Raw genomic sequence first — 16510 nt, 5'->3', positions numbered from 1 at the left:
GTAACCGAATTTGCTGAAATTTGGTACATTGGATTCTTATTTGGTACCTAATATATGCACTAAAAATTATAAATATAGCTCCTTCGGATAGCCCCCATATAAGGATATCCCCCAATTTTCGGTATTTTGAGGGTTTTGAGCGCATTTTAAACCGAATTCGCGGAAATTTGGTACATTGGTTGTTATTGGATACCAATTTATTGGGTTGTTATTGGGTACCAATTTATTGGGTTAAAAAATTTTACCAATAAATTTAAAAAAAAAAAAACTTATTGGGTATAAATATAGGTCAACTCTTTCGGGTAGCCCCCATATAAGGTTACCCTCTAATTTTCGATATTTTGGGGTTCTTGAGCATGTTTTTCAACCTAATTCGCTGTAATTAATTTTTTTATTTTGAGGTTCTTCAGCACGTTTTTCAACAAACCTCGCTGAATTTATTTTATTCGTGTTTGGTAACAAATCTCCTTCTAAAATATTTTGTATTCCCCCAATTTTTATCCTCTTCTTTATATTTAAATAGTTACCTGATTTTTTCCGCGTTTTGGAGTTGTCCCCGTGTTCCACTTTTGTATTGGGTGATATTCTGTACTTGAAATTGTCAGTTTATACCCTACAAAGTGTGGAATTCTAAGAACCTCAAAGGAGAATGAAATATATCGGGCCGCATTTAGACCTAGCCCCCTATATAATGATACCTCTCGATTTTCGTAATTTTTAATATTTTTTGTGAAGGAGTGTATTGAGATACAAAACTAAAATGTTACTGTCAGTCAACCACATTAGTATAGGACAGTGTTTGCATAAATTTTACTCCAGTATTGATTTATTATGAAATGTTAATAATATTAAATATCCACCTAAGTGTGGCCAATAACAAATTGACGCCATGCATAACCCCCCCCTTCACCAATTACATGATGGAATGGAGGCTGACATATCGTATTGTCAACGAACGGAAGTCGAATGCCTTCTGAATCACTGATGACTTATTCATCAATTAGAATTCTATGAATTTACGATGTTGGCGGATCATCGCTGATCAGCCGCCATTAATTAGATGTCAAGTGTCGAGATTTATTTATAGTGCAATAAATATAACAAATGTCAGATGAATATCGAATGCATGTAGGAGATGGAGATGTGTGCAATTAGTAAGGAATATTACACAGAATATTATATCAAAGTAGAACATATAGATATTCTATTAAAATGAAGCTTGGATTTCTAAAAAAATGGGTAAATAATAGATACTTCTAAAGAATCAATGCAGAAAAAATGGGTTTCTCATTATTTTATGTATTAAAAAATAATAGAAAAAAACTAACATAACCAACACGTTTAAAAACCAATAAAAAACATATTGCGTTATGGATGTAGGATCATATTATACTTTACACAATTTTGTTTATAATAATTTGAGTCCAAAGTCCAAAAAGGGGTCCCCTAAATTTAATATGAAACCAAATCTGAATATTTTTGAGGAATTATATATTATTTGAATTATATATTATATAGATGGAAGAACCTATTTTATTCACCAAACAGCTTGTTCTATAAATAGGTTGGTTTTATAGAATACTAGAGAGGGTATCCTGAAAATGCCCTCTGTAATTTTTCTGCATATGGAGGGACCGTGGCATGTTTTCCAATACATTGAAGATCACTGCAGGTCTTTTGGGAATGGAAAAAAATCTTCGATGATTTTTTTTATAAAGAAGTTTCTTTGTAGGTTTTCAGTCATATTAAGGTCTGCTCCGATTTTTTTTGGAGTTAATAATTGAGCTCTAAGCCTGAACTTTTTATTGATTATTTTTTAGCCATTACCAAGGTTCCCGTCGTGGATTTCTTGTACAAAATACAATATTACAGTGAGTTCGGTTCAAAAACTCGCTCAAAACCCTCAAACTGCCGAAAATTTGGGGGTATCGTTATTAGACGGCTGTTCAACAAATTGGACCTATATTTATAATTTTTAGTGAAGAGATTTTTTTTAATCAATAAGCAGGCAATGTACTACATTATAGTAAATTCAGTTGAAAAATGCGTCCAATCCCCTCAAAATACGGAACATTCGTGGATACACTTATATGGGTCTATCCGAAGAAGTATATCCGCAAAAGTACTAAATTATAGCGAATTCGACTGAAAAATGTGATCAAAGCCAATAAAATACTGAAAATTAGGGTGTACCGCTTATGGGGCTACTAGAAAAATGGACCAATATTTATAATTTTTATTGGAGATAGTTAGTATCCTCTAAGAATTCAATGTACCACATTTCAGAGAATTAGTTTGAAAAACACGCTCAAAATACTAAAAGTCAGAAAATTGGGTGGTACCCTTATATGGGAGCTACCCGAAAAAATTGACCTATTTTTTAAATTTTATGTGGAGCGATTTTGTACCCAAAAGAACGCAAAGTACTAAATTTCAACGAATTCTGTTGAAAAATACGCTCAACATCCCCAAAATACTACCAGACAATTTTTACCTATTTTTTTTTTAAATTTGAAGTGGAGAGATTTGGTACCCAATCAGAACCCAATGTACCAAATTTCAGCGAATTAGGTTGAAAAATGCGCTCGAGAAGTCCATAGTACCGACAATTGGTGGGTATCTTTATATGGGGCTACACGAAAAAATTGACCCATTTTTTTTACATTTTGAATGGAGAAATGTGTACCCAATAAGAATTCGGTTGAAAAAACGCGGCCAATAACCAAAAATATAGAGAATTGGGCTATAATTTTTAGTTTAGATATTTGGTACTCAATATGAACGCAAAGTGCCAAATAGCAGCGAATTCGATTGAAAAATGTGCTCAAAAACTAGCAATCTTTCAAGATGAGTCAAATCTAACGAAAGCTATTCCGGACGACTGTTCCGCTTGGGTCCTGACTTTGTACCTCATGACTACTTATCATTTTCATAAATAAAAAAAGTAAAAAATGTTTGTCGGTATTGCCGACAGATATATACCCTCAGCCTATGGTTTGCGGAGGCCTTACGAATTACACATAGGTTCTATTATTCGCTTTATATAAGGTATATGTTTTTATAAATGAGGTTTCGGATTTAATGTTGATCAAATCGCCTATTCCATTCGCTTCAAAGTAAATTATACATTTTATAAAATATTGAGAGGGCCGGCGGGTTCCAACTTCGGACTTGATATTTGATAAAGATAATACGTTCTGCAAAGTTTGTTACATATCAGACATTCCATTCGTTTGATATGGGATTTATAAATATTGAAAATGTTGACCATTAGTGGGGGAGGTACCAGAAGGAGTGAACCAAGGGGTCCCATCTTCGGACTTGATCTAGGTTTGGTAAAGTTAATAGGTTGTGCAAAGTTTGATTCAAATCGGATAGTCCATTCTCATGATATTACAAAATTAATTTTCAGCAAAATTTTGACCAATTTGTGTCGGAGGTATCAGAAGGAGTTGATCGATATTCCCCATCTTCGAACAGGATTTAAGTTTGGAGGAAATATTACGGTGTGCAAAGTTTGGATGAAATCGGTTACTCCCTTCCAGAGTTATCTTGCGCACCAGCCGGGCAGATATACAGATGGATGGACGAACATTCAAATTGCCTGAAACGGATTTGGTCCAAGAAACATTCGGTCTAAAAACAATATTTCGATAAGGCACATTTTTGGCGTAGCAAAGTGTATATACCGTCATTAGCCATAAGGCTGAGCATATATATATATATATATATTTACATTTCGAAACATGGTTTTTCAAATTGAAAATTTTTTTAAGCTCGGTTTATGGAACAAATGTTCTGTCTCAAAACAGCTAAGAAAGTAATTATTTTCATTATTAAGTCAATATAGTAGTCCTCGTAGAATGTGCGAACTAAAAAATATTGTGTTAATTACAGTAATGGAAATCATTTTTTAATTAATTTATACTACATAGTTTTCAATATTGTTATTAAAAGAATTCAATTAAATACAACTGGGTGAAATGTGTTAATCCCACAAAATCTGGTCATTGGCAGATGTTAAGATTCCAGGTGAAAAAACAAGTTGGTGATTAGAATTTGTAGTGGTGACTTGCAGCCAATTATTGAAAATGGGGTCAGGTATTGGATGGATGAATGGATGGTGCACCACACACACATAAACATTTTAAACTTTCCGCTTACCTGATCCTGACCATCATTATGCGCCGACGAAACAGTTGTTGCTGCTGTTGCTATTGACGAGACACTGTCACCATTTGGTAAAACCTTTTGTAAATCTATCGAAGATTTCGAACGTGACTTGGAACGTCCCGATGAACGACAACGTAAACTTTTAAGCACCGATTTGGAACGTGAACCGTTTAACTTTGGTGTTTGATTTTTTTGTTTTTTGAGAGAAGAATAAATAAAAAATTGTTTTTTGAGAATAAATTGGAAATCATAAAGAAATGTAATAAACATAAAGGTTAGAAGAGAGTCACACACAAATTAGACATGCTGTGGATATGACCTAAAGGAAATGTTCGTTATATGTAGTTGTTGTTGTTATTGAATTTTACACCAACTTACACACTCTGAGGTATGATGAGTGAAAAGTGATTTTTCCATATACGAATGGAGGGGAAATTGAGGTTTACAATTTTTTTATTATGTTTTGTGGTATTTATTATTTATTTTTATTTTTAATATTTTCTTTTTCATGGTGATATGTATGTGGTGATGTGTGCGTTTGTCTATAATTTCATTTCCGGCCAATGTTAGTTTGGCCATCACTGTCCATTTGTTTTTTTATTTTTTTTTATTATTTTCAAATACAACTGTGGTCATGTTTGAAGTTTAATTGGAATTGCTCATGAAGTGCATAGAAAAATGTATGGTATTAATTGTTGTTGTTAAAATTTTATTACACACTTTTACACGGAAACAAATACTTGGAAATTTTGAGTAACTCCCATGAATGTGACAGCTAAAATGTTAGGACCAAAATCTTAAGGGACCGATTTAAATGCGCCAGTCACGCCAAAACAAGGCTTGGATTTTTGAAATAGTTTTTTTTACGTGGTCCAAAACAAGGCGTGTATTTTTTAAATAATTTTTTACGTGGTCCAAAATAAGTCTTGGAGTTTTTAAATAATTTTTGGTGGTCCAAACACGGCGTGGATTTTTTAAATAATATTTTTTCGTGGTCCAAAATAAGATATGTGTTTTATCAAAGAGATTTCGAATTTAAAATCGGTCATTCAGTGTGCTTCAAATTAAATTTATACGTATATAAAATATTGACCATTTATGAGGGATGGTACCGGAAGGAGTGGACCACTGGGTCCCATCTTTGGATTTTATCTAGACTAGGTAAAAACAAGAGCTTATGCAAAGTTTGGGTCAAATCAGACATTGGATTTAAAAATATTGAAAATTTTTACCATTTGTGGGGGATGTACTAGCAAGAGTGGAGCAATAGATCCCATCTTCGGGCCTGATCTAGGTTAGGTATTCCATTCGCCTGATATTGGATTTACAAATATTAAAAATTTTCACCAGGTAATGTACGAGAGGAAGTGGACCAATGGGCCCCATCTTTGAACCTGAACTAGGTATAGTAAAGATAATAGTTTATATAAAGCCTGATTCAAATCGGATAGTCCGTTCGCATGATATTATAAAATTAATTGTTAGCAAATTTTTTAACATTTTGTGGGGGAGGTTCCAAAAGGGGTGGACCGATATTCCCCATCTTCGAACTTAAACTAAGAAGAAATATTACAATGGGTAAAGTTTGGACGATATCGGTTGCTTTCTTCGAGAGTTATCGTGCGCAAGTGACGAACAGATGGACGAACATTAGTAAATCGACTCCAAATTGTCTAAAACGGATTTGGTCCAAAGAAACATGGGGTCTAAAACCAATATTTCGATGAGGCACATTTTCACCGTATCAAAGTGTATATACCGTCCATAGCTATAAGACAGAGGGTATAAAAACTCTTGGCAGAATATATTCCGTTTAGGTCTATGTTCTGACATAGGTCCAATGTTGAAGTCCCAAACCATCATAAGTTGTATGATATCAAATTTTCCAACCAAAGTGACACTCTTTGTCATTGAAATTGGTTATTGGTGGCTAAAAGCTTTCTTAGTAAAAATTTGTTCAATATGGGCATATGTTTTGACATAGCCCTTGTATAAAGTCTGGCCCCAATTAGCTGTTTGATTGGTCTTAGCTGAATTTTCCACACGAAGTGGTTGTAATTTGACATCCCGATTCTCCCGATTTTCAATATAGGTCCATCATTTGTCATATCCCTGTCTATATAGATCCCATCCTATTTGCCCACAAGCGTTTCAGGGTTTCAGAGGAAATTATGTTCTTAGATGTTTAATATGGGATCAGGTTCTGATATAGCCACCATGGCCCCTCGACCACATTTTGCAAACTATGTGTTTTTAATTTGATATTTCCTTTCATCAACGCCCAGATGAAACGGCAGAAACTAGAACCTTAAAATTTGGGGTGAGGGTCACTCTTGAACCAAGAAGATGTCAGATAAGGCTGGGTTTTTGGAAATTCGTACTAGAAAGGCACGAAAAACTCTAAAGAGTACTAAATATTGTACCTTTTGAAGAACCGGTAGAGCTAAAACTCTTAAATTTGGAATGAGAATCATTAAGATAAATAGGATAGATGTACCAAAGGTTTTTTTTTTTGTTTGGAAATTCGAACTATAAATATCCGAAAAGTACAAAAACGTACTACATTTGGTACAATTTCGTAGCATGTGAATGGATAGAGATAAAACCTTGAAATTTGTAATGCGAATTAAAGTTGGGAAGTAGGGACAATATTATGGAGGTAGTCTTGGAAGCGTATACTCAGGTATACGAAAAGTACTAAATAGTACTAAATTGTGTACAATTTGAATTTGGAAAAATTAACGAAGCTGGAATGCTGAGATTTGAAATTAGAATTACCGTCGGAGTGTAGAATTGGAATATGCAGATAGTTGTAGAAATTTGTACTACATATAAGTAAAAATTTCCAAAACTAACTACGTATCCAAATCCTACACTTGGACGGTTAAGTTCAAATTGTACAATTTGAGTTTTGGGTGAACCGATAGAACTCGTACACTGAATTTTAGAAAAAAGATTACTGTTGGAGTGTACGAAAGGGTACTAAATTAGGTACCATTTGAATTTCGGATGATCCGATAGAGCTGAAATCAGGAAATAGTTTTGGGACATTTAGCAAGTTTTGTAAATTCGTACTAATGTGTACTAAATGGTGATACAATTTGGATTTAGATTGTCTGATAAAGCTGAAATTTGGAATTAAGATTACTGTTGGATTTTGGTGAACCGATCGGGTAATAATCCTGAAATTGGGAAAAATGATTTCCGTGGGATCGTTGATCCAAATAGTTATGGAAATGTATATGTTAATGCTTACTAAATCTGATACAATTTTGGTTTACTTGAACCGATAATATCACTGTTCGAGTGTAGAACGGAGGTATATCGGTAGTTTTCGAAATTCGTACTTATATGCGCTAAATTTGGTACAATTCAAATTTCAGATGAACCGATAGAGCTGGAATACTGAAATTTGGAGTTAGGATTACTGTTGGGATGTAGGATTGTGATATGTGGGAAGTTTTGGAAATTGCTGCTATTGTGTACTAACTGGTACTAAATTTTGTACAACTTGGATTTAGGGTGAGCCTGTAGACCTGGAATCCTGAAATTGGGAAATAAGATTTCTTTTGGATTGTATGATGCAGTTAGTTATGAAGTGTAGGATATAGGTATGTGTGAGGTTGGAAATTTGTAATTATGTCTTCTAAATGGTACTAAATTTGATATAATTTGGATTTGGGTAATCCGATAGAGCTGGAATCCTGAAATTTGGAATTAAGATTGCCTTTGGAGTGTAAAAGTTGGGCTATGTGGAAGGTTTTTTTTAAATTCGTACTTATGTGTATTAAAATGTACCAAATTTGGTACAATTTGGATTTGGGTGAACTGATCGGGCTGGAATCCAGAAATTGAGATTTCTATTGGATTGTTGACGTGAATACTCATGCAAATGTATATTAATGTTTACTAAATGGTACTAATTTGGGTAAAATGTGGATTTGGGTGAAACTATAGAACTCAAATAATGTAGTGTATTGTATGTCAAACTCATTATGGAGCTTTTGAAAAGATCGGTTCTGCACCGCCGAAAAAAAAACTATTGCTTAATATATACAAATACAAAAAAAAAACGTAAAACGTAAAACATCGTTATTTTTGGCCGGACTGAACATTTTATACCATCCACCATGAGGTGGGCATTTAAAACACCTGCAATAATTCCGAACCCTCACAAATGGCAGTCTGTGTTAGGAAGATTTGACGCCCAATGAGAGCAAAGTTAGAGCTAATTCGTATAAAAAACTGTCTCGAAAAACCCGAAATATCGAATAATAGCGGTACCATTATATGGGAGCTAAGTATGTAAAATGTAGAACGATACCGAAAATTTTTGGTAGGGAGATTTGCTACCCAATGGTGACTCAAAATACCCAATTACCCCAAAATACCGAATACTGGTGGTAACCTTATATGAGGGCTATCTTAGAAGGATTTACTAACCAATGAAACTTTTAAATAGTAAATTATAACCAATTTGGTTGATAATTTTGTCCAAACTCCCCCAAAATACCGAATAATGGGGGTATACCGTTTTGTGGGAGCTATAATAAAAAGTGCACGAATAATGATAGTTTTGGATAGGTAGATTTGCTACCCAATAAGAATTCGAAATACTGACTTATATACCGAATAATGGGAGGTACTGTTATATGGGAGCTACAAAAAAAAAAAAAAAAAATAGAACTGATATCTAAAATTTTTGAAGTTGGAGATTATCAGCCTAGTAGAAATTCAAAGTACCAAATTTCAGCCAGTTAAAACCGAATATTTGGGGATATCCTTATAGGGGCGCTTTACCAAAACCGATGGACCGATATATGCCATTTTCAATATCATTCTAAGAGTAGTAAAGCTCTATCTTAAATATTACGAGCTCTATCGTGGTTTCAACAGGCATATAGACAGACTTTATGAGATCTCCAGTTAAAATTTTGAGGTGATCCACTGCCAACCCACTACCATCACCGAATTTAATGCGACAGGCATTCAATAGAACATATTTTTTTACAAATTGTTGTTGTTTTTTATTTGTTTCAGTATCATCGTCATTTGTTTGCAACACAACATTATTGCTACTGCACCCACACATATAAAAATAATTCCCCATAATTTGTTTGATGATTTGTTTTTGTTGCTGTATTGGCAACAAATGATTTCGAACCATAACATATGTATGTATGAGCATGATCGAAGTAATTAGTATGAATTTCAAAATTTGACATCCATTGTTACTATTACTGTTGTTATTGTTGTTGTTAGCATGAAAATCCGCTCAAATATTGATCATTGAATTTCAGTTAACGTTAGAGGTCGTTGATCAGTTGGTAATTGCCGTTGTTGTTTTTGTTGGGAATTTCTGGGTGTTACTGAATGGTTGCGTGCATTTTGTTGTCGTTTTTTATGATTTTTTTTTTTTTTTTGTAAAATGTCATGCTCTAAATGTTGGCGGTGATGTTGTGCTCACTTCAGGTCTTTTGTCATAGCGATGAACAAAGCGCATCTTTTGCTCTTCGCTTGATGGCCATGGTGGCAGCAGGGTGAAGTATGATTTATATGTCTGTAGGTGATATAATTGCAATTTTTATGCGCTTGTCACCTACGATTGCAAGTTTGTTGCATAGCTGTTTACAAGCTTGGCACGTTAGGCGATCTTAAAATTTTAAGAAACGCAATATAACCGTTTAAGCTAATTTAATGCCCATTTAGGTGTGTTATGTAGGAGTAAGCCGAGAATTACCGACAAGGTAAACAACTGTAATTGTTTTTTGATAATTTATGAAGAAAATTGACTACATGTGTGATGCGCCTTGAGTGAATATTCTTAATTTGCGATTTTATTAAAGAAGTACATAAAATAATGGAAACAACCAGTGAATGGAGCAGTTTAGTTGGGCGGGGTCGATTATATGATACCCTACACCACAACCACGAAAGTCTAACTTTCTGGGCCTGAGTAATATTTCGCGCTACTTGCACCCTCTTGGCTGATTATAGGTTACTAATCCTGGCATAGTTTCCAAATCATGTTTTTCCAATTTCGGTTTTGGTTGTTTGACCCTCGGAATATTGACAGGGTGAGATAAAAACCAGTGAGCGGGGCAGTATAGTCGGACGGGGCCGACCATATGATACCCTACACAACTACCACGAAAAGCGGTCTGCGGTTCTATATTCTGAGTCTGGGCAATATTTCGTGATATTTGCACGTTTTTTACCTGACATATTTTCCATATTTTTTTCTTGAAGTGAATTTTAACGCCATAAAATAAAAAAATTGGTCACTTTAGGTTTTGGTTGATTTGACCCTGGGAATATTGACCGATCATCATCTAAACAGCCGCTTTAAGTATTTGGTCAGATCCCTTTTACCTTGTAAAATATGGGATGTTCTGCATATAATATTTGCCTCTAGAGCGATTAGAGAATCTGACAAAATTAAGGTTTTCGAAAACTGTAGGCGTCGTCCTTGACCATAATCGGTACTTCATTACAATTTCAAAGCGATCAGCGCGACATTTCCGTCCTCTAATGAAGTAATACTAATACTATGCACATAGTTACCTTTACCTAATTACGTATATAATATAATTACTCCCACATCAGAGTACATACAGCCATATAATTGGTATCAAGTTGAAGGACAACAACTCGTCTTGGATATACAATCAACTTCTTGGGTCTATGTCCTTCAGGAGTAAATATATACACCATAGAATACAAATTTTGTAATTTTTCGTACAAAAGTCAGGGTCCATTTGAACCGCTAAATATTGACCGATCTTTATCAAAGCAGACATGCTTATTCTTTGGCCCAATCCCCTTCTCCATGTAAAATTTCGCGATGTTTGGGCCATAATTTCGGCCTCTGGAGCGACCAGAAAAACCGACAAAAACAAAGTATTTGGTCCATTTCATCCCCTAAATATTAACCGATCTTTACCAAAAACAATAGGGGTCTTCATTGGCCAGAACACATCCTACATGCAAAATTTCGTGAAGATTGGTCCATAACTGTGACCTGTATCGTGTTAACAAATTATAATGGACAGACGGACGGACGGACACACAAGTCTAGGTCGACTCAGCTAGTCGAGATACGACGATCGGTATTCTTAAAGGTGGGTCTAGGACCAATATTTCGCAGCGTTACAAACTCTTGGGGCTGCACAAAGCTATAATACCCCGACAACATAGTTGTGTAGGGTATAAATACTGCAACAAAGTCAAACGACATAATTTTTACATATTTTTTTAAATTTTATTGAATGAAAGCAAAAAATGTTGGAAATAGCATGAAATTTTAAAATAATTTAATTTTTTTTTTCAAATCGGTCAGCTTTGACACGAATTATGGCATTCAAACGGCCAATGAAACCGTCACACGCTGCCCGAATATTGCTCTGCTCTGCCAAAGTGATCGACACTTAGGTATTTTTTTAGTGCCAACCGTGCTTTCCAAAATACTCCAGACACAATAGTTCAATGGATTGGTATCCGGATATTTTGGCCATTGTGCGCTGGAAATGAAGCGAAGAACCTAACCATTGTAACCATTCTTGGACTGAGTGTGATGGTGTTGAGTCCTGTTGGAATGTCCAAGGTCTGCGGCCAAAATGTTTGCGAGCCCAAGGCTTTAATACACCCTCCAGAATATTTTCTCGATAATATTCGGCATTTATTCTGATGCCACAGTCGATTAATACGAGCGTAGAGTGACTATCGGCTGTTATGGCGGCCCATACCATCACCATGGCAGGCGCTTGAGTTCTGGTGGCCAACAATATTTGCCGAATGGAATATGTTTAGCGATATGTTCAGCTCACGAGCCATTTTTCGACCACTGCGACGCGGGATTAGATCAAGTCGCTTCTTTACTTTTTGTACCATTTCTGCTAATATTGCTGTTTTATTCTGTCCACTTCCGTGACGTCGTGCTGCGCTATGAACACACATGTCTACATCGACTCAACTAGTCGAGATATGAGGATCGGTATACTTAAAGCCTATATTTCGCGGCGTTACAAACTCTTGGGGCTGCACAAAGCTATAATACCCTGACAACATAGTTGTGTAGGGTATAAATGCGAAGAACGTTATGTTCGATCGGGCAGAACTTTATATACCCTCCTATGTGATGTACATTTAATACACATATAACCGTTCGGTTCCATTGAGATATTGAGGGTTATGTTATCAGAAGCAGATCCAACATAGTTCTATACTATATCCAACATAGTTCTATTCTATATCCAACATAATTCTATACAGATTCCGTTCGATTTTATGAGTTATGAAGGCCTTTGTAGATTGACAAAGGCCTTCATCATTTGATCGTAATTTGATATTTGGTTTTCATATTTCCTGGCAAAAAAACATGGTCCAATTTGATAACCTCCTCTAAAAGGTAGTAATTTTTTTATACCGGATTGCTTATTAAATTTGACATTCCGTTTGCAACACCACAAAAGGTTTATATATATTCCTTATCATAATAAAATTCTATGTCGATTTATGCGCTTCCGTCATTCTGTCCGTCTGTTGAAATCACAATACAGATCACAATATTTGAGATAGACCTCTGAAATTTTCCACAAACATTGCTAGTACTTATAGGATGTTTGGTATATATCGGTCTACGTTTTGGTGTAGCCCCCATATAAAGGTATCCAACCAATATTCGGTATTTTCGGGTTTTTTGACATGTTTTCAACCGGATTGACTGTGATTTAGTATGTTGGGTTCTCACTGTATAGCAAATGTCCGTAACAAAAATTATTAATATTGACCCAAGTTTCCGGTTAGCGTCCATATAACGGTACCTCCCAATATTCGTTTTTTTTTTTTGGATTTTGGACACATTTGTTCAACCGAATTGACTGTAATCTGATAGTTTGGGTTCTGACTGTATGGCACATGTCAGTACCAACAATTATTAATATTGACCAAAGTTTAAGGGTAGGCCCTACACAACGGTAACCCCAATATTCGGTATTTACGAAACATTGTTGTATTTTGGGTTATCATTGTATGACACTCTTCCGTACCAAAAATGATTAACATTGACTGACGTCTTCGGGTTGCACCCATATAACGGTACCCCTAATATTCGGCATTTTGGAGACTTCGGACGTTTTTACCGAATTGGCTGTAATTTGGTATTTAACACACATCCGTACTATAATATTGACTCATGTTTAAACCTAGCCCCCCCATATTATTGTACCCTCCTAGTTTAGGGATTTTTGACGCGTTTTTCAATTAAATTGGCTGTAATGTGAAATTTAGAGTTCTCATAACGGTATCGTTACACCTCCGTACTAAAAATGATTAATATTGGCCCATGTCGGTATTTTGAGAATAATAGTTTGTACATAATAGGTTGTACAAACATTTGATTCAAGTCGGATAGTCCTTTCGCATGATATTATAAAACAAGCAAAAAAGTGTCAGTCGGTGTTGCCGACAGATATATTTACCCTCACCCTATGGTTTGCGGAGGAGGTCTTCGGAGTTATACACAGGTTTTATTACTCGTTTTATATATGGTGTATGTTTAATTAAAGATGTTTCGGATTTTCGGACTTGATCTAGGCTTCTTAAAGATAATCGGATGTTCAAATCGGACATTCCATTCGACTGGTATTGGATTTATAAATATTTGAAAATTTTGTTCCAGAAGGAGTGGTCCAATGAGTCCCATCATCAAACTTGATCTTGGATTGGTAAAAATAATAATTATATTTTGTAAACACGATACAGGCCACTGTTATGGACCAATCATCACGAAATTTTGCTTGTAGGATCGGGTCTGGCCAATAAAGAACCCTATTGTTTGTGGTCAAGATCCGTGAATACTTAGGGGATGAAATGGACCAAATACTTATTTTTGTCAGTTTTTCTGGTCGCTCCAGAGGGCGCAATTATGGCCCGAACATCACGAAATTTTACATGGAGAAGGGGATCGGGCGAAAGAATAAGCATGCTTGTTTTGATAAGGATTGATCAATATTTGCGGGTCAAATGGACCTGACTTACAAAATTTGTATTCTATGGCGTATATGAAGGACCTAGACCCGAGATGTTGATAGTATCTTCAAGAGGAGTGTTTGACCCTTAAATTGATACCAATATGGTCGTATGTACTCGGAAGTGGGAATCACACTTAAATACTTACGGGTGCTTACGTACTTAGATATTATTTAGTAACCCATTACCACACTAGAGGGCGGAAATATAGCGCTGATCGCTCTGAAATGTTCCATGAGGTCCCAGATATGGCCAAGGACAGCGCCTATAATTTTCGGTTATGATCAGATAATAATATTGGGATGAAGTGGGATGGAAGTGGACCGAAAACTTATTTTTTTGTGTTTTTTTTTTCGAATCCATCTATAGGCCACAATTGAAAGCGGAACATCACAACAAATGGGTCCTCTTATAGGTCATGCTTTTTTAAGACCCAACCTACTTTCCTCAGAAGACCTATCTTTACAACATTATTTCTATGTTTACAATATCTTCAAAATATTTTTAAATCAGAGTTCAACAGTTTTCAGTTTTTTTTTTTTCACTACTCAATTTCCCATCACATCATTAAATGTTACCCTTTGAAATGCCAGTAGCATTATTGCCATAATTAAGTGTTTTTAATGGACTTTTAAAATATTTTTGTTTTGTCAACAGCATTATTATTCTCCGGTCCTTATGGCTTGCCTGCTTGGCTACTGGTTTTCACAAATCAAATGTTGTTTGTGTGTGTGAGTGTTTTCTTTTTAATATTTGTTAAAGCTTTTCAAAATTTCTTCAATTGTTTTTTATTGTGGTAATAGAAAACAACAATGGTTGTGTGTGGCAAAAAAAAACACACAAAAATAATGTTAACTTTCTACACCATTGGCTATAATAATTGTTACGATGACAACAACAACAAAAAACAGCAGAGTGATAACTGCCAAAATCTCATTGAAGGCTGTCAAAAAGAAAAAAAAAAAAACATTTAACAACATTGCTAAGTTGTTGTGGTGTTGTACTTTTTTTTTGGTTACATTAATTTGGCATACCGAGCCACACATCAATCTTGTAGGTATATGCGGACAACTATTACGTTTGTAATTGTTAACAATTTTTTTTAACCACCACAGTTAGGTCTTGTAACTAGGTTTCAATGGGTGACTTGAGAGGTATTAGTTAATCCTAGCTTCGGAGCAGCCCTCATATAGGGGTATCCCCAAAATTCGGTATTTCGGGCACCCTCTCTAATTGGACAATTCGTGAAGCTTTCAATATCGGTCCACATTTCGGTTTAGCCCCTTTACCAATTTTTTTGTATTTTGAGGGTTTTAGTCACCATGGACCCCATTCGCAACTTTAGGTTTAATATTTGTTGCTAAAGTGGTTGTTGTCACACACATTTTTTATGGTTTTATTGGCAAATAGTTTTTTTTTTTTTTTTTTTTTTTTGGTTAATTCAATTTTCTTTACATGGCAATGTTTATTTGATTTTTTTTTTTTTCAAAAATTAACAAATAAAATTGTATATTTTGATTGGGGCAAAGTTTCCAATTTTGGGCCTTGGTCATGCTTTGGAAACTTGTACAAATTGTATGATTAGCAGAATTGCAGTTATTTGGATGCGATTTATAATTAAGTGGGTTATTGTATTCGATGATGATGACTTCAAATATTTGACATTCAATAAAAAAAAAACAAATGACAGAAAACAAGTAAAAACGATGTTAAGTTCGAACCTTTTATACCCTCCACCATGAGGATGACAATTAAAATATCTAAAATTAGTGGGGGCTCATAGGAGAAAACTCATTATAAAAATATCAAATAGTGGGCTATAATAAAATTGAAATCAATATCGATATTTTTGGTAGTGAGACTTGACAGGCAATGAGAATACAAAATATAAAATTACAGCCAATTCGATTGAAAACGTGTCCAAAATTCTCAAAATACCGGCATGGGTCAATATTAAGAATTTTTAGTGCCGAGATGTGGTGGTATCTTTATGAGAACCCAAAATTGTGTATAAATCCCCATATTGGGGGTCCATATTAGGAGCGGCCCTTAGACTTGGGCCAATATAAAACATGTGAAAATGTGCTATACTATGAGAACCCAAAATAACAAATTACAGCCAAGTTGGTAGGAAAACGTGTCCAAAATCCCCATATTGGGAGTACCGTTATATGAGGACTACCCTGAAACAAATATGTGTTATTTAATGAAAACCCAAAATAACAAATTGGCTGTGGTGGAAAAACATGTTCATAATTACCAAAATGCAAAATATTGGGTGTACAGTTATATGGGGGCTACCCTGAAA

This window comes from Musca vetustissima, unplaced genomic scaffold (genome assembly GCF_032173495.1).
Source record: "Musca vetustissima isolate MV318-11 ecotype Yass unplaced genomic scaffold, APGP_CSIRO_Mvet_v1 utg42822, whole genome shotgun sequence".
NCBI classification, from domain to species: Eukaryota; Metazoa; Arthropoda; class Insecta; order Diptera; family Muscidae; genus Musca; species Musca vetustissima.
Note: the sequence above shows the minus strand (reverse complement) of the source record.